The sequence below is a fragment of the Chiloscyllium plagiosum genome, chromosome 16 (genome assembly GCF_004010195.1).
Source record: "Chiloscyllium plagiosum isolate BGI_BamShark_2017 chromosome 16, ASM401019v2, whole genome shotgun sequence".
In the NCBI taxonomy this organism is placed as follows: Eukaryota; Metazoa; Chordata; class Chondrichthyes; order Orectolobiformes; family Hemiscylliidae; genus Chiloscyllium; species Chiloscyllium plagiosum.
In genome coordinates this window covers 55,588,545-55,611,836 of record NC_057725.1, presented here as the reverse complement: position 1 = coordinate 55,611,836, position 23,292 = coordinate 55,588,545, and the positions used below count along the sequence as shown (strand labels likewise).

The 23,292-nt window shown below is 41.9% G+C and overlaps 1 protein-coding gene and 1 long non-coding RNA gene across 4 annotated transcripts in view; one reads left to right on the top strand and one right to left on the bottom strand.

Annotated features, from left to right (window-relative positions):
- Positions 1-4,862: 4,862 nt before the first annotated feature.
- On the bottom strand, positions 4,863-8,672 carry LOC122557931. Its single transcript, XR_006313982.1, has 2 exons — positions 8,388-8,672; positions 4,863-5,006 (listed from the first exon to the last, which is right to left on the bottom strand). It is a non-coding gene; the product is annotated as an uncharacterized LOC122557931 (long non-coding RNA).
- A 44-nt stretch (positions 8,673-8,716) lies between these two features.
- Positions 8,717-23,292, top strand: part of LOC122557930 (mitochondrial glutamate carrier 1-like) — a 129,721-nt gene continuing 115,145 nt past the window's right edge. The window contains exon 1 of one of the 3 annotated variants that reach the window (XM_043706157.1): positions 8,717-8,824. The gene's annotated coding sequence lies outside the window, so the exon portion shown is untranslated. The remainder of the gene's footprint in view (positions 8,825-23,292) is intronic. The other 2 variants (XM_043706156.1, XM_043706158.1) reach the window with 2 other exon arrangements.

Below are 23,292 nucleotides of genomic sequence, written 5' to 3'. Positions count from 1 at the left end.
TCTGAATTCCAGATATGTATTGAATTCAAATTCCACCATCTACCATGGTGGGATTCAAACCCAGATCCCCACAGCATTATCTGGGTCTCTGGATTACCAGTCCAGCGATAATGCCACTAGGCCATCCCTCGCCTCTTAAGCCACAGGCCTGCAGATGCTTCAAGCCAGCGTTCCCCAAGAGGGCTCGCTCTTCTCTGCCACTTGCAAGGCTTCGGACTCAACTGCTGCATCGCTGCTGACCACCACTGCTGCCATGCCTCATTGTCACTGCCGCTGACCGTCATCCAGACTTGCGCTAGGCCCCAGCTGCTGCCAAGCTCTGTTGCTGCCGCTGCCTCCAAAAAGTAAGTAAGCAACACTAAAAACTAAAAGAAAACTGAGAAAAAGAGAAAAGGAAAAGAAAATAAGAAAGCAGCGGAAATGGATGAGATGTGAGCTCAAGAGCCCGGATGCTGCCTAGTCCATTACCGCCAGCTTGAAAGTGAACTGACTTCTTTCCATTTTTAAAGGCCAATTCTGGCATAAATGCATTTTCCAGGCTGTGATACAGGTACCCTTTTTTAAAAAGGCATAATGCTTCGATTGTTACCCCATTTTGTACCCTGAAACATACTTAATTTCAAGTGTTGTGTGGGTCGAATTTGAAAATTGAGGCTGCATATTTGATTCTACTGTGTAGGTACTTTCAGGGCCGGGGAATGCAAGTTAGTGTTTTTGGTGTATTGGTTTGATCAGGAGTGCAGTCATTTAATGTATGCAGTGGTCATATACAGAATAGGCAGATTGAGACATCAGTCTGTGTGAAACATCAATTTGACCACCATGATGCATTTTTATCTACTCCAGCTAATGACCTCGCTTAAACCTAATACCCCGCCACTGCCATTTAATGGGATCATCCTCCACTCTCAAGTTAGTCGCTGCTTGATGTTTCCTGGCTGTTGCTGAGTTAGCTGAAGCATGTGGAGGTTTGTACTGCTGTTTAAAGATACTGATGACTATAGTGATAGGGAGGGGCAGGTGATGGTGGTCTTGGTTCTGACTTCAAGGCTCTCCTGTGGTCACTTGCTTTCAGACTTAATGACAGTGATTCCATCCTTAGCCCTACAGCATGATGGGAGTTAGAGCAAAGCAGATCAAGGTAAAGCACAGGATTCTTGAGGAGTGGGGAGGTGGAAGGGGAGAAGGCATCTCAGGAGGCCATACATACCCAGAGTCTTCAGCAAACAATTCTCCTCCCTGAACCTTACAGCAAACAGCTTGTTCAGTGTCTCACCTTCATAAAGGAGGTTCGCAATAAAATCCACCTCCTGATACTAACATATTTGTCACCTTGGTGGAGTGTGAGAATGGTATTGTCAGTGATTGCAAAGGTGACTCGAAGAATCAATTTGTTGGTGCTGGTCTCCCTTCAAACTGAAGTTGGTGGTGTTTCCAACATCTCTCAACCTACAGTTATCTACGAAAGGCCTCTCTCGTTCTTTATGCAACAAGGATTGAACAGTTTTCAGAACTATTCCATTGTCCAATCATCATTTTAGCTGCCACGACAAACCAGAGCTTAATCATTAGACAATGAAGGCTTTCTGGTGACCTCACGAATTCACTGTGGAACGCATGGAACTGAGTAGAGGTCTGAGTAGTTCTCTTGGCATCATTGTAGCCCACAAACTCACCAATACACAAAAACAGCATCTAACAAACTTGAAAGACCCCATACAGACAACAAGCAAAACTAATGTCATTTACAAAATACCTTGCAAGAACTGTAACAAACACTACATTGGACAAACAGGTAGAAAACTAGCTACCAGGGTACATGAACATCAACTTGCCACAAAAAGACATTACCCACTCTCACTAGTATCCTTACATACAGATGAGGAAGGACACCACTTTGACTGGGATAACACACCCATCCGAGGACAAGACAAACAGAGACACTGGTGAGAGTTCCTAGAAGCATAGCACTTTAACCGGAACTCTATCAACAAACACACTGACTTGGACCCTATTTACCACCCTCTGAGAAAAAAGAACAGGAAATGACATCACCACCTGAACTGACATCACCACAGGGAATGACATCCCAACCCAAGGAAACATAAACACGTAAATAGAAAGTGGGTCCAGTGCTTCACTGGAAGCTCACTGATGATGTTAACTCGTATGGTGATGAAATGTCTGAAAATGAACCTTCAAGCTCAGCAAGCAAACTTACATCCTGGTTCTACACAATTTACAAAAACTGAACTGAATGGTACTTCATAAATGGGCATGGGTATCTAAGATGCTTGTTTATTTATATGTTGAGGTTCTCATGCTAATTTCACATGCATGACACATTTTACAGAACTGCACTATGCCTTTATTCAGTCTTTGCCATGTTTCTCAAAAAGCTGATTGGGGGCAGATGTTCGCAGGTAAAGGGACGGCTGGAAAATGTGAAGCCTTCAGAAATGAGATAACAAGAATCCAGAGAAAGTATATTCCTGTCAGAGTGAAAGGAAAAGCTGGTAGATATAGGGAATGCTGGATGACTAAAGAAATTGAGGGTTTGGTTAAGAAAAAGAAGGAAGCATATGTCAGGTATAGACAGGATAGATCGAGTGAATCCTTAGAAGAATAGAAAGGCAGTAGGAGTATACTTAAGAGGGAAATCAGGAGGGCAAAAAGGCGACATGAGATAGCTTTGGCAAATAGAATTAAGAAGAATCCAAAGCGTTCTTACAAATATATTATGGAGAAAAGGGTAACTAGGAAGAGAATAGGGCCCCTCAAAGATCAGCAAGGCGGCCTTTGTGTGGAACCACAGAAAATGGGGAAGATACTAAATGAATATTTTACATCAGTATTTACTGTGGAAAAGGATATGGAAGATATGGAGTGTAGGGAAATATATGGTGACATCTTGCAAAATGTCCAGATTACAGAGGAGGATGTGCTGGATGTCTTGAAATGGTTAAATGTGGATAAATCCCCAGGATCTGATCACGTGTACCCAAGAACTCTGTGGGAAGCTAGAGAAGTGATTACTGGGCCTCTTGCTAAGATATTTGTATCATCGATAGTCACATGTGAGGTGCTGGAAGACTGGAGGTTGGCAAACGTGGTGCCAATGTTTAAGAAGGGCGGTAAAGACAAGCCAGGGAACTATAGACCGGTGAGCCTGACCTCGGTGTTGGGCAAGTTGTTGGAGGGAATCCTGAGGGACAGGATGTACATGTATTTGGAAAGGCAAGGACTGATTAGGGATAGTCAACATGGCTTTGTGCTTGGGAAATCATGTCTCACAAACTTGATTGAGTTTTTTGAAGAAGTAACAAAGACGATTGATGAGGGCAGAGCAGTAGATGTGATCTATATGGACTTCAGTAAGGCATTCAACAAGGTTCCCCATGGGAGACTGATTAGCAAGGTTAGATCTCATGGAGTATAGGGAGAACTAGCCATGTGGATACAGAACTGGCTCAAAGGTAGAAGACAGAGGGTAGGGGTGGAGGGTTGTTTTTCATACTGGAGCCCTGTGACCAGTGGAGTGCCACAAGGATCAGTGCTGGGCCCTCTACTTTTCGTCATTTATATAAATGATTTGGATGCGAGCATAAGAGGTACAGTTAGTAAGTTTGCAAATGACACCAAAATTGGAGGTGTAGTGGATGGCGAAGAGGGTTACCTCAGATTACAATAGGATCTTGACCAGATGGGCCAATCTGCTGAGAAGAGGCAGATGGAGTTTAATTCAGATAAATGCGAGATGCTGCATTTTGGGAAAGCAAATCTGAGCAGGACTTATACACTTAAGTCCTAGGAAGTGTTGCTGAATAAAGAGACCTTGGAGTGCAGATTCATAGCTTCTTGAAAATGGAATCGCAGGTAGATAGGATAGTGAAGAAGGTGTTTGGTATGCTTTCCTTTATTAGTCAGAGTATTGAGCACAGGAGTTGGGAGGTCATTTTGCGGCTGTACAGGACATTGGTTAGGCCACTGTTGGAATATTGCTTGCAATTCTGGTCTCCTTCCTATCAGAAAGATGTTGTGAAACCTGGAAGGGTTCAGAAAAGATTTACAAGGATGTTGCCAGGATTGGAGGATCTGTGCTACAGGTAGAGGCTGAACAGGCTGCGGCTGTTTTCCCTGGAGCGTTGGAGGCTGAGGGGTGACCTTATAGAGGTTTACAAAATTATGAGGGGCATGGATTGGATAAATAGACAAAGTCTTTTCCCTGGGGTCGGGGAGTCCAAAACTAGAGGGCATAGGTTTAGGGTGAGAGGGGAAAGATATAAAAGATACCTAAGGGACAACTTTTTCACGCAGAGGGTGGTGCGGGTATGGAATGAGCTGCCAAAGGATGCGGTGGAGGCTGGTACAATTACAACATTTAAGAGGCATTTGGATGGGTATATGAATAGGAAGGGTTTAGAGGGATATGAGCCGGGTGCTGGTAGGTGGGACTAGATTGGGTTGGGATGTCTGGTCGGCGTGGGTGGGTTGGACTGAAGGGTCTGTTTCCATGCTGTACATCTCTATGACTCTAAATAAAAGGAAAATACTTCAGATGCTAGAAATCTGAAGAAAGGGCTGAAAGTACAAGAAAAACTCAGTGTGTCTGGTCATACGTTCTTAAAATGATTCATAAGATGTGGGTGCTGCTAGCTGGTGCAACATCTAGTGCCCATCCTTATTCCTTCTTGATCTGAGTGGCTTGCCTAGGGTCATTTCAGAAGACATTTGAGGGTCAACCACATTGCGATGGGTCTGGAGTTGTGAAGGCCAGACCAGATACGGATGACAGATTTCTTTCCCTAAAGGATTTTAGTGAACCAGGTGGGTTTTTTTGTTTCAACAACAGGCAACAATGGTTTCATGGTCATCATTAGACTTTTAATTTCAGACTTTTGTTGAATTCAGTTTCCAAGATCTGTCATGGTGTGATTCAAACAGATATCCTCAGAATACTGGTCTCGGGTTCTGGAATACTGGCCCCTTACCCAAAAGCACTCCATCTGTGTAGAGAGAACTAGAGTTAACTTATAGTCCAGTGAACTGCTTCTTCAGAACTGAAAGCAGTTGGAAAATGGTGGTTTTATGCTGTAGACAGAGGGGGAGGAGGAGTAAGTATACATATTGTGAGAGTAAACAGAGCAGTAGGTAAAGACCAATGATGACTGTGGTGAAGGAGAGTTTGTTATGTAAAATAGGTGTAAATGTTAGTTATGAAAAGGAGAAAATAGATCCATTCTGCTAAGAACAAAGCCAACAAGACATAAACATGATATGGCCGGTAAAATGTAAAAAAAAAAGAGTTAATTCTAAACTGAAGGAACAACACCTCATTTTCCACTTTCACACTATACATCCTTCAGCATTCAATATTGAGTTCCATAACTTAAGACAAAGGGTCTATCTTCCCTTTAGATGATAACACTTCATATTTGTCATCTACACTATGTACGTCTTCTGTACTCACAACAATAAGTATCTTTGGTCTCTTAGGTGCAGTTTAAGCCACAAACCACCGTATTTCCCTTTCAAATTCATTCTTATGAGCTCCAGTAAGTTCTGTGGTTTGCCCTTGCAACTCTCATCAGTTTGAATGAATAGGTCTCCAACTTATTACAATAAAAATACCTCACTTTCAATTTTCATCTCCAACCTCAGTATTTGCTCTTCTGATCAGAGGGCCAGACCTTGGGACATTTCCAGCTATCCATTTTTTACCTTGGCTACTTGCCTTCCATTTGCTCTCCCATTTTCTATCCCTTCTGAATTTATGTGATTAACAGAAAAAAAGATTTAATTTCATGGATGAACTCATAATCTTCAGCCATTATTGCAACATTTGGACCTTAACTTAGATTATTATGGAAGATATTGAGTTGGTCAATTGTTCTAAGAAAATAATCTCTCTACAAGTTTCATGCTTGGTTTCATCCTTTAATGCTAATATTCGCCTGTCAAGATTACTTTGCTTAACCCTTTGAACTTCAATATAGGTTTGCCCAGATTGACTCCTTAAATGCCAAAATGTCTGCCTATGCATCAGGAAGTAATACTAACTATTTGAAGCCAATGCAGTTTTGTTTTCACAATGTCATAATCCTGAGACACCTCAAATGACAGTGAGGCATAAATTTCCTGTGCTTTATCCATAAACTTCCTCAACATGCACTATGTTCAATCCTCTTTTGCCCAATTCATTTGTCGAGCCAGTTTCTCAAATGATATGAAGAATTCCCCCACATTCATTTGCTCAAACTTTGTAAACTTAAAATGTTTCCCGATTCAACGTTGACCAATATCCTCCCCACCAAGGTCTGCATCAGTGTCTGGCACCACTTGTTTCAATTACATCCTTTTATGTTGATATTTATATTCCTTCAATTTTGCTTCTTTTTGCATTTCCAATTCTGGTTTTATTTTCTTTGTTTCAAATTCTATTTCTCTTTCCCTACCGTTTTCTGTTTTTTCTTGAACTTTTTCTTCCCTTTGAATTCCATTGCCACATTTGTTTCATTCATTCACTTATTTGTAGGAAATAACAGGTGACTGGTTCACACTCCGATTTATTCTTTAAACATCACAGCTTACAGCAACTGACGAGGGAAAACAAATTGGCGACCCACAGGCTTGAGATGCTTTTATTATACAGCAACAGCAGTTTCCTTTCCTTTCAGGGGTCCAATAGCTTTTGCCCCAAACATTCACACTCCTAAGCGATTGAGCAACTTGGGAGCCAATCACCTAGCTATTGGCAGGTAGGAGGCCTGTGTTAGTGATTACTAGTCCACATGGCAATCAGCAATTTGTTGTCACCCAAATTTCCAGTCTTACAAATCCCTTGGGTCCAGTTCATCTGTAGTAGCCTTCCCTCAACTGACTGAACAAATAGCAGTGTAAGCAATACTTAGAACAATGCGTAATAAAAGCAGAAGTTCTTGGAAAAGCTCAGCAGATCTAGTACCATCCAGGGAAAGAAATCAGAGCTAACGTTTTGGGTTGAGTGACCCTTCCCCAGAACTGCGTAACCATTCTGAGGAAGGTCACTTGACCCGAAACGTTAACTCCAACTTCTCTCCACAGATGCTGCCAGAGCTTTTCCATCAATTGGTTTTATTTCTGATTTACAGCATCCACAGTTTTTTTTTGGTTTTTACTTACGAGAGTCAGATTATATGCTTTTTAAAAAGTGCAGTAGTCTTTCAACAATCCTTCATTTGTACAAAAGTAATTTTGCCATTTTAGTCCACTATCAAAAATGCAGAATAATGAAAAAGGTACAGTCTGTACATATTCCAATTGAAATTTTGATGACGCGACAGAGAAGAATGATGAAAGAAATATAGTGGATACTTGTCAAAAAAATCTTATTAAAATATTCGAATGGAAGCACCTATATTCAGTTTATAACATAACTTAAGGACAGAAAGCAGCTAGCTATATGACAGACTATTAGATTTTGGAAAGGAAAGTGATTGACCATCTTTACTTCATAATTTTGATTATAAGTTCACTGAGGTGAGTTGTGCTCACCTTTGTTGATTGGCTTTTGCCCAAAACGTCAATTCTCCTGCTCCTCGGATGCTGCCTGACCTACTGTGCTTTTCCAGCACCACACTTTCAACTTTAATCTCCAGCATCTGCAGTCCTCACTTTCGCCATTTTTAATGAACCTGTTCAGAGATGTCATTACACACCTTTAAAGCTGACAGGACTTTAACCTGTGCCTCCTAACTCAGAGGTAGGGACACTCCCACTGTGCCACAACAACCCTACCTTTTGATGTAGGTTTGCTCACTGAGCTGGAAGGTTCATTTTCAGACGTTTCATCACCATACTAGGTAACATCTGAAAATGAACCTTCCAGCTCAGCCAGCAAACCTACATCCAGAACCTCAACCTGAGCTACAAATTTGCTCAAAACTTGCTCACCCTACCTTTGTTGATATATTTTTTCCGGCATAACAGAATAATTATGCATGTTAATAATATGCAATAATATGCACTGGCTACAGTGGGAGGAGAAAATTTCGTGTTTACTTTTGGGTTAGAAATTGCTTCGCATTCTTTTACTATCTTGTACCCGTAAAAGCAAGTCACTTGGAATGAAATTTTTGACAATTTACGATTGATTTTCTCCACCAGTTCTCCCCCATAAGGTAAACAATAGATCAGCTAGTGTGGAAGGAACCAAATCTGCCAATCAGATGTTGCAATGGACAAAAAAGATTGAATCACTTGAATCTTTTAAAATTGTACTTATGTTGCGGTGACCCAGAGTCGGTGATTGGAATTACAAACCTTTCACCATCTTTTACTTTATGTACTCACTCTCTTTTACATAAACGACGTTGAAGGAGGCGTGGATTAGACTAATACATTATTACCTGGAACTTTCAAGCACTCCAGAAGATAACGGTTTAAAAGCACGAACAATCAAAGCAATTTTTCTCTGGCCCCTTCTCCATGCAATTCCCACCTCACGCCACAAACAAAATAGAAATTGTGCTGCGAAGGGATAGAAATAACAACAAATGCGTGACTTGTTGCAGGCTGAACAGTGCAGCACACCGAACAAAGCCCAGGCGCGTCGTCTCGCACTAACCCCGCCGTCCATCCCCGGAGGTGAGGTGGGGGGGAGAAGGAGGCGTGTGCGCGCGCGCGGCCAGGCGTCCGTCCGTCCCCACCCCACCAGCGGGCGCGCGCACGAGCACGCGCCCCACCCCCGCCGCCTGCGCACGGACGTCGCGAGCAGCCATAGCCCTCCCCGGGTGCCAGATGGTGTTCATTCTGCGGGAGAGTTTGTAGCGGAGAGCGGGATAAGGTAAGGAGCGCCCGGGGCGAAATGCAAAGCTCAAGCAACTGCTGCACAATGTACTGTACGGGAGTGACGGAGGAAGGAGTGCCCTCTTCCCCCACCCCGGTCACTGTCCTTTAGGTTGCTGCTCACCTAGCGGTTTTATGAATCAAGTCTCATTTGCAACACATAGCACACAAAATTTGGGAATTCCACAGCCAGGCATATATACAGAACAGGCTGGCTGTTTTGTGTAGAGTAAATCGTAGCCCAGACAGCGCGTTTGCCGTCCTTCTTATAGTGTTCTGTAAAATGCGCACCGTTTTATTTCCGTGTGATTTTTAAAACGAGATGTATTAACCTTTTAATCTACCAGCATCGTGGCTGCTTCCGATCTTCTTAATCCCGAGGCGAGTAAAGGTGGATTTATTTTATTACGAGACAGTGTTGCTGCACAGAGACTCAATGGATCCAGCTACTAATCTCCTGCGTTTGATCCAATAGGAAACGTGTCAGCCTGTTTAATTTCCCTGTTATTTATTTCTCGCTGTGGTTCACAGGCTTTGAGTGCTTCAAGTAACCTCTTACAGCCGAGTTTGTAATGAATGAGTGAGGACAGTAACAATGGCTGCTCTAGAATGCAATGAGGGGAGACAAGACTGAAAGAAATACTCCTGATTTTGTTAACAGACCGTAGTGAGAGCGTCCTGAATGTAGTTTTTTATTTCAGTCATTTTGTCAGACAGTATTTGTAAAGGCTGTGGTTTGCTTTCCTTCTGCAAATGATTTTTTAGTTTACTTTTACTCAGCTGCCTTGCCCTTTCTTATCTTGCTTTAGTCCAAAATGTATGGTATACAATTGCCAGGAGGGAACTGTGTGAGTCCCCAGAATTTGGCTCGTGTTTGGTATTTACTCTGAAAGTCAACAGACATTTTCCTACCTTCACATTAGCCGCAGCATTCCAAGGGTGATGAAATAAAACGGAATGATGAACATGCAATTTTCGTCCTACTCTTTCAACCCATTAAACTTTGCGCCCGTACTTAAGGGTATAGTAAAGGTCAACAGTGGCAAACTGACGGAAACTGATAACTACCTCCCACCTTGCTACATCGTGTTCAAACCAAATCACTTTCAGCTTTCAATATGAGAACTTGACCGTTGAAGTATTTAAAATCCCAATGATTTTATCCATTGCTCCCATTATGACTTTAAAACTTAGGGAAAATTTGAATATGACAGATGCAAACAATCCTTTATGCAAGTAAAGGGCTGGAAGAGTTTATACTTTTGTGATCCTTAGTTTGGATACAGTTAATAAAAGTGGAATTTTCCTCCACATGCAAATGGTTTACTTGCATACAGGATTGTTTGCATCTGTCAAATTCTCTGTAGCTTGAACTTTTAAGTAGACAGGCAGGAGGCTGGAAGAACACAGCAAGCCAGGCAGCGTCAGGAGGTGGAGAAATCAATGTTTCAGGTGTAACCCTTCTTCAGGACAGGGAGTGGGTGTAGGGGGAGATGCAGATAAAGGGAGAGGCAGGGCAGGATGGTGAAATGGGGATAGGTGAAGACATGTCGAGGGTACGACCTTGAAGGTCAATGGGAGGAATGAATCCATTTGGTGGCAAGGAGCAGTGATGGGGAGGGGGAGGGATGTTATTTGAAATTGGAGAACTCAATGTCGAGTCCTCCGGGCTGTGGGCTGCCTGGGCAGAAGATAAGATGTTATTTCTCCTGTAGGTCTTGTGGTTTGTTTTAGCAATGGAGAAGGCCAAGTATGGTGATGTCAGAACGGGAGTGGTTAGGGGAATTGAAATGGGTGGTGGGTCAGCCCCTGTCGGTTTGGAATTTGTTTTAAGAGCAGACGGCAGTCAGATATCACATCAAAACAATTGTTTTTCTGAATAAAAACTGAAGTAACAGATGTGTTGTAAGTCAGAAATAAAAACAGAAATTGCTGGAAAAGCTTAGCAGGTCTGGCAACATCTGTGAAGAGAAATCTGAATTAATGTTTCTAGTCGAGTGACCCTTAGAATTGGACCTGCAGAGATTTTCCAGTAATTTCGGTTTTCATTTTCCTTTTCTTACTGAGATTACTCTGTGAAGCATGGGAACAGGCCAGGCAAAACAGGATTGCAGATGCTGGAAACCAGAGTTTAGATTAGAGTGGTGCTGGAAACAGGTCAGGCAGCATCCGAGGAGCAGGAGAATTGACGTTTCAGGCAAAAGCCCGATTCCTGATGAAGGCTTTAGAAATCGTGGATGCATTGGTGATCATTTTCCAATGTTCTTTAGATTAGATTAGATTACATTACAGTGTGGAAACAGGCCCTTCGGCCCAACAAGTCCACACCGACCCACCGAAGCGAAACCCACCCCATACCCCTACATTTACCCCTTACCTAACACTACGGGCAATTTAGCATGGCCAATTCACCTGACCCTGCACATCTTTTGGACTGTGGGAGGAAACCGGAGCACCCGGAGGAAACCCACGCAGACACGGGGAGAACGTGCAAACTCCACATAGTCAGTCGCCTGAGGCGGGAATTGAACCCGGGTCTCAGGCGCTGTGAGGCAGCAGTGCTAACCACTGTGCCACCGTGCCGCCCACACATAGATTCAGGATCAGTTCCTGTGGATTGGAGGGTGGCTAATGTTGTCCCACTTTTAAAGAAAGGAGGGAGAGAGAAAGCAGGGAATTATAGACCAGTTAGTCTGACCTCAGTGGTGGGAAAGATGCTGGAATCAATTATAAAGGATGAAATTACGACACATCTGGATAGCAGTAACAGGATAGGTCAGAGTCAGCATGGATTTATGAAGGGGAAATCATGCTTGATTAATCTTCTGGACTTTTTTGAGGATGTAACCCTGAAGATGGACAAGGGAGATCCAGTGGATGTAGTGTACCTGGACTTCCAGAAAGTCTTTGATAAAGTCCCCCATAGGAGGTTAGTGAGCAAAATTAGGGCGCATGGTATTGGGATCAAAATACTGACTTGGATTGAAAATTGGTTGGCTGACAGGAAACAGAATAGTGATAAACGGCTCCCTTTCGGAATGGCAGGTGGCAACCAGTGGGGTACCGCAGGGATCAGTACTGGGACCGCAGCTTTTTACAACATACATTAATGATATAGATGGTATTAAAAGTAATATTAGCAAATTTGCTGATGATACAAAGCTGGGTGGCAGGGTGAAATGTGAGGAGGATGTTAGGCAATTACAAGATGACCTGGAAGGCTAGATGAGTGGACAGATGCATGACAGATGCAGTTTAATGTGGATAAATGTGTGGTTATCCACTTTGGTGGCAAGAACAGGAAGGCAGATTACTACCTAAATGGAGTCAAGTTAAGTAAAGGGGCAGTACAACGAAATCTAGGTATTCTTGTACATCAGTCAATGAAAGCAAGCATGCAGGTACAGCAGGCAGTGAAGAAAGCCAGTAGCATGCTGGCCTTCATAACAAGAGGAATTGAGTATAGAAGCAAAGAGGTCCTTCTGCAGCTGTACAGGGCCCTGGTGAGACCACACCTGGAATATTGTGCGCAGTTTTGGTCTCCAAATTTGAGGAAAGACATTCTGGCTATTGAGGGAGTGCAGCATATCTAACTTTGAAAGATTGGAGTGACTGGGCTTGTATACCCTTGAGTTTAGAAGGCTGAGAGGGAATGTGATTGAGACGTATAAGATTATTAAAGGATTGGACACTCTGGAGGCAGGAAGCATGTTTCTGCTGATGGGTGAGTCCCGAACCAGAGGACACAGTTTAAAAATAAGGGGTAGGCCATTTAGAACAGAGTTGAGGAGAAACCTTTTCACCCATAGTGATCGGTGTGTGGAATGCTCCACAGAAGGCTGTGGAGGCCAAGTCTCTGGATACTTTCAAGAAAGAGTTGGATAGAGCTCTTAAGGACAGTGGAATTAAGGGTTATGGGGAGAAGGTAGGAATAGGATACTGATTGAGGATGATCAGCTCTGTTCATGATGAATGGTGGTGCTGGCTCGAAGGGCAGAATGGCCTACTTCTGCACCTATTGTCTAATGGGAACAGGCCAACCAGGATGCCATTCTAAACTTATCCCATCTGCCTGGATATGATCTATATCCCTCTAAAGCAAAAAAATTGGAAAAGAGTGAAGAAAGATAAGTTTATTTGAAAAAAAAGTGATTATATTGACGTCAATATAAAGTTTAAATTAACCGCCGCCTGTAGGGGGAAGAAAAATGTTAAGGAAAGCTGAACATAATTTTGAGATCCCTGTGGAAAGGTAAATCAGGATGTGGTTCCATTGGTCTCAACTCTGGTTGCTGGTTTCTCACAATTGAAGATGACAGCTACTTTTAAACATCTTAAGATTTTGGAATTGGTTTCTGTGACTTGGTTCATTATAATGAAAATATGAAAATCTTGGTGCTGAATTCATTGTGGATGTAGACAAGGGCAAGAACAGCGTGGGTAAAATAGAAATAAGGGAAATGTTTATAACTGCACTGATGATATATTGTTAAAGAGAAGAGAGATTGTGACTGAGGAGATAAGAAGGTTTATCTGTTGATAGACCGACAGGTGTTCAAAAAATTTCCCTGTAAAATGACTTATCATGGTATGCATCACTTACATCCCTTTCACACAAAACTGATAATTCTGATAGAAGGTATTAATGTGTTTAGTTTAAACATATGAACTTCACGTAGATGTCATATTCATCCTTTATCTAAGGAATGGGACCCAAGGATTAGCATTAGCAGATATTGGAATTCTTCCCTTAGGGCATGGTCAGTTGTCACTTTACTTGAGCTGTTGAAAAACTATTTTGTTCTTTCATAGCAAGTCAGTAATTTTGGATGATTTATTCAAAGCCATGACTGCTGTTGATGGGATGGTGCTGAGCTGCCTTTTTAAACTGCGGTAGTCAGTGTGGTGTTGGGACATTCATAGTACTGTTAGAAAGGCAGTCCCTGGAATATAACCCATTGGCAGTGATGGAGTAGTGATATAGTTGTAAGTTAGGATGGTGTACAGTTTGGAGGAGAAATCTCTGTTGGTGTTCACATACTTTTGTTTTCTTTGCCTTTCTAGATGGTAGAGGTCATGGGTTTGCATAATGCTGTCAAAGGAACTTCAGTAAGTCATTGCAGGGCACATTGTGTATTGTACACACTGCTGCCATTGTGTATTTGTGCTGAAGGGAATGAATCTTGAAAGTGATGGATGGGTTGCTGATCAATCAAACTTCTTTGTTTTAGATAATGCTGGGCTTCTTGAGTGATGTTCGATCATTCAAGAAGCCCAGATTCCTGATGTTAGATTCCTGAAGAAGGGCTCATGCCCGAAACGTCGATTCTCCTGCTCCTTGGATGCTGCCTGACCTGCTGCACTTTTCCAGCAACACATTTTCAGCTCTGATGTTAGATCTACACTTGCTCAGGAAAGTGGAGATGATCCGTCACATGATTTGTGCATAATAGATGGCAGGCAGACACTGAGGTGTCAGGGGGCAAGTTAATTGCTGCAGAATTCCCACCCTCTGACCTGTTGTCACCACAGTATTTCGGTGGCTTATCCAGTTAAGTTTCTGGTTAATGATAATACACAGGATGTTAATGGTGATGTTATTCAATGATAGTAAATGTATTTGAATGCCACTGGGAGATACTAAATTTTCTTTTGGTGAGGATAGAATTTTTTGGAAATTGTGTGATGTAAATATTTCTTGCCAGTTGTCAGCCCGAAGCTTAATGTTGTTCTGATCTTGCTGTAAATTTTACACGTACTGGTTCGCTACTGGGGAGTTGATACTGAACACTTCAATTGGAAACAAACATCTCCAGTTTTGATCTTATGATGGAGGAAGGTGATGATGAAACAGCTGCAGATGTTTGAACCTAAGGACACAACCCTGAACAACTCCGGCAGTGGTATACTGGGTCTTTGTCCTTTGTGTTAGGATGACTCCATGCAGTGATGTTCTTTTCCCCCGATTCCTAGTGACTTTGGAGTCGAAAAGAGTGGTGCTGGAAAAGCACAGCAAGTCAGTCAGCATCCAAGGAGCAGGGGAGTCGACGTTTTGGACATAAGCCCTTCATCAGGAATGTCAGTCCTCGTGACTTCAGTTTTGTTTGCTGCTGTGCTTGGTCAAATGCAAAAACATGTTGATGCAGTCATTCTCCTTTCACCTCTTGAGTATGGCTATTTTGTTCACATTTGGGTAAGTAGTGAAATGACGTCAGGAGCCAGATGACTAACATTGGTGAGCAGGTTATTGCTGTATAAGTAATTTGGATGGTCTTGTTGATGACACTTTTCATCACTTTGCTGATGATCAAGAGTAGACTGATGGGGTAGTAATTGACCAAATGAGATTTTTCTTGCTTTTTAGCTATAAAATGGACATGGGTAATCTTCCACAATGTCAGGCTGTAGTTGTACTGGAGCAACTTGGTAGTGGTGCAGGTGGTTCTGGAGTATAAGCTTTTGGTGCTCCATTTGGGATGTTGTCAGAGTTCATAAAGTTTTCTAATGCCTTCAGCTATTTCTTGATATGTGGAGTGAATTGAGTTGGCTTGGATGAGCATTTGTGATAGTGGGGGCAACAGGAAGAGATTGAGATAGCTGAAGCACTTGTCGGTGATCTTTCTCTTTTGCACAGATGTACTTGCCCCCCCCACTGTTGAGGATGGTTATATTTGTGGAAGCTCTTTCCTTGGTTTGTTGATTAATTGTCCACCACTCTTCACAACTGGATGTGGTAGGACTGCAGAGATTTGATCTGATCTGTTGGTTTTGCAGTCACTTATCTCTAGGAGAAAGTGAGGGCTGGAGATCAGAGTCGAGAGTGGAATGCTGGAAAAACACAGCACGTCAGGCAGCATCTGAGGAGCAGGTGAATTGACATTTAGGGCAAGAGCCCTTCATCAGGAATTAGGCTTGTTCCTGATTAAGGGCTCTTGCCCGAAATGTCAATTCTCCTGCTCCTCAGATGCTGCCTGACCTCCTGTGCTTTTCCAGCACCCCAGTTACTTATCTCTGTCTATTGTGTGCTACTTCCATTGTTTGAAAAGCACGTAGTCCTGTGTTGCTTCACCAGATTGGCACCTATGTCTAATGCTGCTCCTAATCTCATTGAACAGGATTGGCCCACTGGTTTGATGGGAATGGCAGGGCAAATGCCAGACCATAAGGTTACAGATTGGCTAAGTTTGAGCTAATGCATTTGTTCTGAATCTATTCCATATTGCTAGTTCATGGGATGTTACTGGTCACAGAGAAGTTTAAACAATGAAGGTTGTATTCCTGACAAAATTCCAACAATGTTTCGTTGCAACATTGGGTTTGCACTTTGATATGTTCATAACTACCTTTACTGTTCCTGATAACAAAAAAGGCAGCAATGAATACTTTGAAACGTTGTAATCTCCCTTGGGTTCAAAATATATTTTTAATCATCAGGGTATAGCTCAGCAAGTTTATAACTATCATTGAGTACAGATTAGATTAGTCCAAACATTATTTTTATAGTTATTACTATAAAACATCACCTCCAGGTTTCTCCTTCCCCAGCTATGCCTCATTCTTGAATACACTGTTGCTGTGGTGCTGTTGTGATTTTTTGAGGTTCTTACACACTTGATGCAACGCACCAACTTCTGTGAACAAGCAACCACATTTTATTAAACACAGTACGTTACATGCTTTGGAGAAACTATGAACACTCCTCGCCATGCTGGCGAGTTGTCTCCAGGGGTCTCTCTGAACAAAGGAAACAGTCCTTCCTTTATACACAGTTAGCAATGCTCACAAATGACCACCTCACCTCCAGAAACAATGTAATGCAAATCATCCCTTAATTGCGGGATCTGGTATGAATTGTATTTTTTAACCTACAGTGGAGTAGTCAAATTCCAACTGTAATGTTCTTATTGATCCCTGAATAGGGGATGAAAAATGTAAATCATCCCTGGATGGCAAGGAAATGGCCAGGTAAACCTCCCGCATTCCACCTATAAGACAAAAACACACCACCTTACCCCCCAGGGCATTCAATTTCTTGCAGGTCAGCAGAGCAAATGAATTCTTTCATATCACAGTGCAGTTTGACAGTGCTACTTATTGTCCAGTGATGTATCTTATCCAAGAAATCAATTTTCATATGCGCATGTCATAATGTTGGGAGAAAGTGAGGACTGTAGATGCTGGAGAGTCAGAGTCAAGAAGTGTGGTGCTGGTAAAAGCACAGCACGTCAGGCAACATCTGAGGAGCGGGAGAGTCGATGTTTTGGTCACAAACCTGAAATTTCGACTTTCCTGCTCATGAGATGCTACCTGACCTGTTGTGCTTTTTCCAATGTCATATTATTGGTCAGAGGCTTTTATGGTGCAGGGGTAGTGTGCCTGTCTCTGGGTCGGAAGGTCCAGGTTTAAGACCCACTAGCTCCAGAGGTGTGTCAACACAACATTTTTTTTACTTGTTCATGGGTGTTGGGCGTCACTGGCTGGGCCAACACTTATTGCCCTTCCATAATTGTCTGAAGGGCAGTTGAGTCAACCACATCGCTGAGAGTCTGGAGTCCCTTGTAGACCAGACCAGGTAAGCATTAAGTATCCCTGAAGGATATTAATGAATCAGATTTATTTTTATGACAGTCGACACTTGTTACATGGTTTCCATTAGATGAACTTTTTTTTTAATGAATTCAAATTTCACCATCTGCCCTAGTGAGATTTGAACCTGTGTCCCCAGAATGTTAGTGTGGGGTTCAGGATCTAAGTAACATTATCCGTGTGCCACCATTTCCCCTGTGCTTGAACAAAAATCTTTTTTTGACAATATTGCTGGTTCCCTGTTAACATAGAGGCTTCAACAACCACTCCGGTTTTGTGTCCATTGCTCCGCACTCATCATGCCCTAAACCATCCCCTTTGATTACTGGATAATGATCAAACTACACTCTAGTTTAACTGAGAAACTGACCTCACCTGCTGCTTTGTCTGAAATTGGCTTTCCAGCCAGGACTCTTCAAAAGTAATAGACCATTTAAAGACTTAATATTTCTTACAAAGAAGTGGAAATTGTCGATCGAGTTGGCTGATTATCTTTCATTGTGTGCTTGTTTCTCGACACCATGGAATCTGCTGACAAATCATCAGTGCCTACTGCTTGCAGAATCACTGTGTGATGACCTTCGGTCTGACCAGATTAGCAATTCTAATCAATGCAAAGTTATTATCTGATAAAAACATGATTACGGGGAAGTAATATCATTAGCACACATTATTTCAAATAAGAATGCAGGGAGTTGCAGTCTGAAAAATACAAGAGATTAAATTGTATATTAACTGCATGTGTGTTTTGCCACCACCCCTTTATAATTCTATTTACAACTAATCTTGTCAGAGTCTGCATACTGTTTAATGCAGTATTGATAACATTTCTCACTATGGGCGTAAATAGTGAGGTTTCCAATGTAGCAATCACAGCAGAAGAGCGTAAAGCAGGTCTGTGCTGCACAGCAGAAATGTGATTCTGTATTCATGCACTGTGTGAGTGGATTAAAAGCTGGCGGTTGGGAGTGACATTCTTTAGAGAATGTAGGGTGAAGCCTTGAGGTGGAGGGTTGCACAATTACATTAGTCTCCCCAATGCAACTCCCAGGTATCAAAGTATACAAAGTGTAGTTATATTTCACAGGTGGAAAGTGCTCGCAAAGAGAAACTTTCAAGTGCTGAGGCAGTGAGGTTTATTTAATCCTCCAGGAACGAAAGAGCTTCCATTTATGTGTCAGGATGCCCCAAAGCACTTCACAACCGATGAGGCAGCATAACCAATTTATGCAAGTTCCTGTTGTTGTTAGAGATCCTTCCTTCCTCCAATTCCTACCAATTTTATTGTACTGTTCCTCCTAGAAGAGAACTGAGAGAATACAAAGGCCAGCCAATTATGGAGGTGATAAAAACTCTGAGGCTTGCTTTCTTTAAACATCCAGGTCCTGTACTCTAGATATCAGTGATGTGGAATCCTTCTAGTAGTCAACTAAGCTTATAAACATAGAAAAGTGGGAGCAGAAGAAAACCATTTGGACCCTCAAGCCTGCTCCATCACTTAAGTTCATGGCTGATCTATTTTGTGTTTTGAATTTCACATTCTCAAGTACCCTGATAATCTTTGATTCCCTTGCCTAACAAAAATCTTCCATCTCTGTCTTGAAAATAACCAATAACCCCACTTTCACTGCTATCTGAGGCCGTGAGTTCACTCACTGAGTGGAAAAAGTACTCTAATTTCTGTCCTAAGGGTGACCCCTAATTTTAGTACAGTGTCAATTCATGCTGAATTTGCCCACAAGAGCTCTCATGTTTAGCCTGTTAAGTCCATTCATGACCTTATGCATTTTAATCAAGTCATCCCTCACTCTTCTAAACTCCAATGGAAACAAGCCCAGCGTGCCCAAACAATCTTCATAAGACAACCTGTTCGCCCAAGGTATCAATCTGGCAAGCCACCTCTGAACTGGCTCCAAAGCAATTCCATCCTTCCTTAAATAAGAAGACCAAAATGGCACATGTATTTGAGATGTGGTCTTATCAATCCGTACGTGACTGATCCATGTGTAGCCTTTTTGTATTGGCAGGTCCTCTTCATAAAGGTTGGCTTGCCATTAACCTTTTTGAGAATGCGCTGGACCACCATGCTAACATTTTGTGATTCAGATAGTGCAATATCTAAATGCCACTGCAGTATCCAAATGCCCCTGCACCTCTGATTTCTGCAGGCATTCTCTTTAAGTAATATTCTGCTCTTCTGTTTTCCCCAACAAAGTGAACAATTTCACATTTTCCAGCATTTTAATCCCAATGCCAAATTTCTGCTAGTTACTCAAAATATCTATGTTCTTCTGCAAACCTCTAATGTCTTCTAGATAATATACTTTCTTACCTATTTGTGTGCCATCTGTACATTTAGCTACTGTGTCTTAGGTAAAGGGAATTAAGACATAAATGTAAATGATAAAATGTTGAGGCCCCATCAGAGCCCTTATGAGATTCTTATTTGTCATATTCTTTAATTAAACAATGGACCATAATCTGTTTTCTATTAGCCAACCAACCTCTATACATGTTAAAATGTTATCCCCTTAACCGTGAACCTTTTATTTGTGATTGCCTTTCAGGTAACGTCTTATCAGATGCTTTTTGAAAATCCAAGTACAGTATGTCCCCCCATGGTGGGGGAGTCCAAAACGAGAGGGGGAAAATTTATATGGGATCTAAGGGGCAACATTTTCACACAGAGGGTGGTGCATATATGGAATGAGCTGCCAGAGGAAGTGGTGGAGGCTGGTACAATCGCAACATCTAAAAGGCACCTGAATGGGTATATGAATAGGAAGAGTTTAGAGGGATATGGGCCAAGTGCTGACAAATGGGACTAGGTTAGGTTGGGATATCTGGTTGGCATGGATGAATTAGACAGAAGGGTTTGATTCTGTGCTTCTGACTCCTCTTTATCTATGATTCACATTAGTCCCTCAAAGGAGCCTAATACATTGATTAACAATGATTTCTCTTTCACAAAACTAGGTTGACTCTTCCCGTTTACCGAAGTTTTTCTGAGTTTGTAACTATGACCTATTTAACAATAGATTCTGACAGCTTCCCCACAACAGATGTCAAGCTAAGTGACTTATTGTTTCCTGTTTTCTCCCTCAGACACTCTTCTTCAGTACAGAGGTTACATTTGTTACTCTGCTATCTGTTCTATATGAGCCCCAATGATCATACAGTCATAGAGATGTACAGCATGGAAACAGACTCTTCGGTCCAACTCGTCTATGCCGACCAGATATCCCAACCTAATTAAGTCCCAATTGCCAGCACTTGGCCCATATCCCTTTAAACCCTTCCTATTCATATACCCATCAAGATGCCTTTTGAATATTGCAATTGCACTAGCCTCAACCACTTCCTCTGGCAGTTCATTCCATACACGTACCACCCTCTGCTTGAAAAAGTTACCTTTTAGGTCCCTTTTATATTTTTCCCCTCTCACCCTAAACGTATGCCCTCTACTTCTGGACTCCCCCATCCCAGGGAAAAGACTTTGTCTATTTACCCTATCTATGCCCCTCGTGATTTTATAACCTCTATAAGGTCACCCCTCAGCCTCTAACACTCCAGGAAAAACAGCCCCCAGCATAATCCCTATATCTAAAATCCTCCAATCCTGGCAACATCATTGTAAATGTTTTCTGAACCCTTTCAAATTCTTTGGTCAAGATTCTTCCCCTTGCATCCTGATGTCTTTTTTGTTGAATTCATTCATGGAATGAAGGGGGTCATTGGCGAGGCCAGCAGTTATTGTCCATCCCTATGTATCAACCACATTGCTGTGGGTCTGGAGTAACCTCCAGATCAGATAAAGATGGCATTTTTCCCTAAAGTGCATTAGTGAATCAGATGGTTTTTTTTGACATGGTCATCATTAAACTCTTAATTCCAGATATTTATTGAATTCAAATTCCTCCATCTGCTATGGCGGTATTCGAACCCAGTCCCGAGAACATTTGCTGAGTCTCTGTAATAACAATCTGTAGACCATTGCCTCCACTGCCAGGTTTCATGTTTCTACCAGGAGAAAGTGAGGACTGCAGATGCTGGAGATCAGAGCTGAAAATGTGTTGCTGGAAAAGCACAGCAGGTCAGGCAGCATCCAAGGAGCAGGAGAATCGACGTTTCGGGCATGAGCCTGAAGAAGGACTCCTGCCCGAAACGTCGATTCTCCTGCTCCTTGGATGCTGCCTGACCTGTTGTGCTTTTCCAGCAACACATTTTCAGCTCTTCATGTTTCTCCCACCCAGTGAGCTCCACATGCTAGTTGACGTGATAACTGTTTACATTTTACTTAGAAACTGAAAAATAGCAGATGTTAAAATGCCTTATAACCAGAAATACAAGAGATATTAAAATGGGTTGAAGAAAATCTTACATTGATTAATTAGCGTTTAATAGCTTTAGTGCTCTTGTTATGATCCCAGCTGATAGTAATACTGGACATGGCAGGTCCTAGAGAGAAACCTGGCTTGATGGATCATAAGTTTCTTTTTTGCAATTGCCTGTCATAGTGGTTAGTCACAAGACATGTTTGCACAAGGCTCCCACTATTCTTTAATATAACAATGCACATTTATTACTCAGAAAAGAATCAAAGGTACATATTAGTTGAGAAAAGTTTGACAGAACTGGCAAAACAAAGTTTCAATCTGTTTTCCAGTGTTATACTTCACTTAATCCTTAAAAAAAACTCAATTTGTTAATTGCTTTCTTAAAATCTTTCTCATTCTCCTTTTTGGACAGCTGAGATACTCTGCTACTAATTTCCAGTTCTGTTGGTCTGAACGTCTTTTTTTTTATTCTGAAGGGTTGAATTCCTTTTCACTTTTGGTGACCTAAACTCCCTTTCAGTTCCAATGACCTGAAATCTTCCATACAAACTCCCACAGCCTGCAGAGTCCACAAATTGAAGTCCGTTTGCTAGACTGAGAGATGTCTCCTGAACTGAAAACTTGATTCTTCAACTCTGACCAAGTCCTTGATTTTTCTGCACTGACTTAAACACGGAATCTCATAACTGCGACATTGTGGAAGCAGGACTTCCACCCTATCAGGTCTGCACTGACTGAGTATTTTAACTTGATGCCCATCTCTTGCCCTTTTCCCTATAATCCTGCACATAGTTTATCTTTAATCATGCATTGCCCTTTTAAGTGCCTCAATCAAACATTTCAGCAAGCAACAGCACAGGTATCCTGCAAGGCACTTAACTGAATCATGTTTTTTTTGTTTGCGATGATGTTTTTAGGTCACTACTCAAGATTAATTTCTGACCTTTTTTATTTAAAAACAAAACTGTTTTCACAGAGCTGAATCCCAAATCCAATGGCCTCAATTGTAAACATCCAGACCTGCAAATAGCATCTACATCTATCAGAATAATTTGCATTTGTTCTGAAAGGTGCACTTGTTTTAGTACAACTTATTACTCCTTCCAATATAACATTGAAGGTTTCAATAATGTTGAAAGAGAGAATTTATCCTTGAGGAAAAAGTTGATCATTTCTGACCTGTTGAGATTGACAGTGAATAAAGCTATTAAGATTTATCAATCATAAACAACCATCTTGGCTGTATCTATGAGGCCATTTCCTTGGTTGGAAATTGGAAATTTGCACACGTTTGGGAGCTTAAAAGAACTGTTCACTCCAATTAAGAAATTGCAACAAGTGGCTACCTAAAACAAGTATCAAGATCTTACGCACAGAAATCAAGTGCCGAACACTGTTTGGGTTCCTTCGTTGACATTGGTCAGTGAACTTCTTTAGAGAGCTTTAAAAAAAAATCATAAATTGTGAGGAAATATTTCACTCGCTCACTCTCTCTCACTCTCTCTCTCACTCTCTCTCTCACTCTCTCTCTCACTCTCTCTCT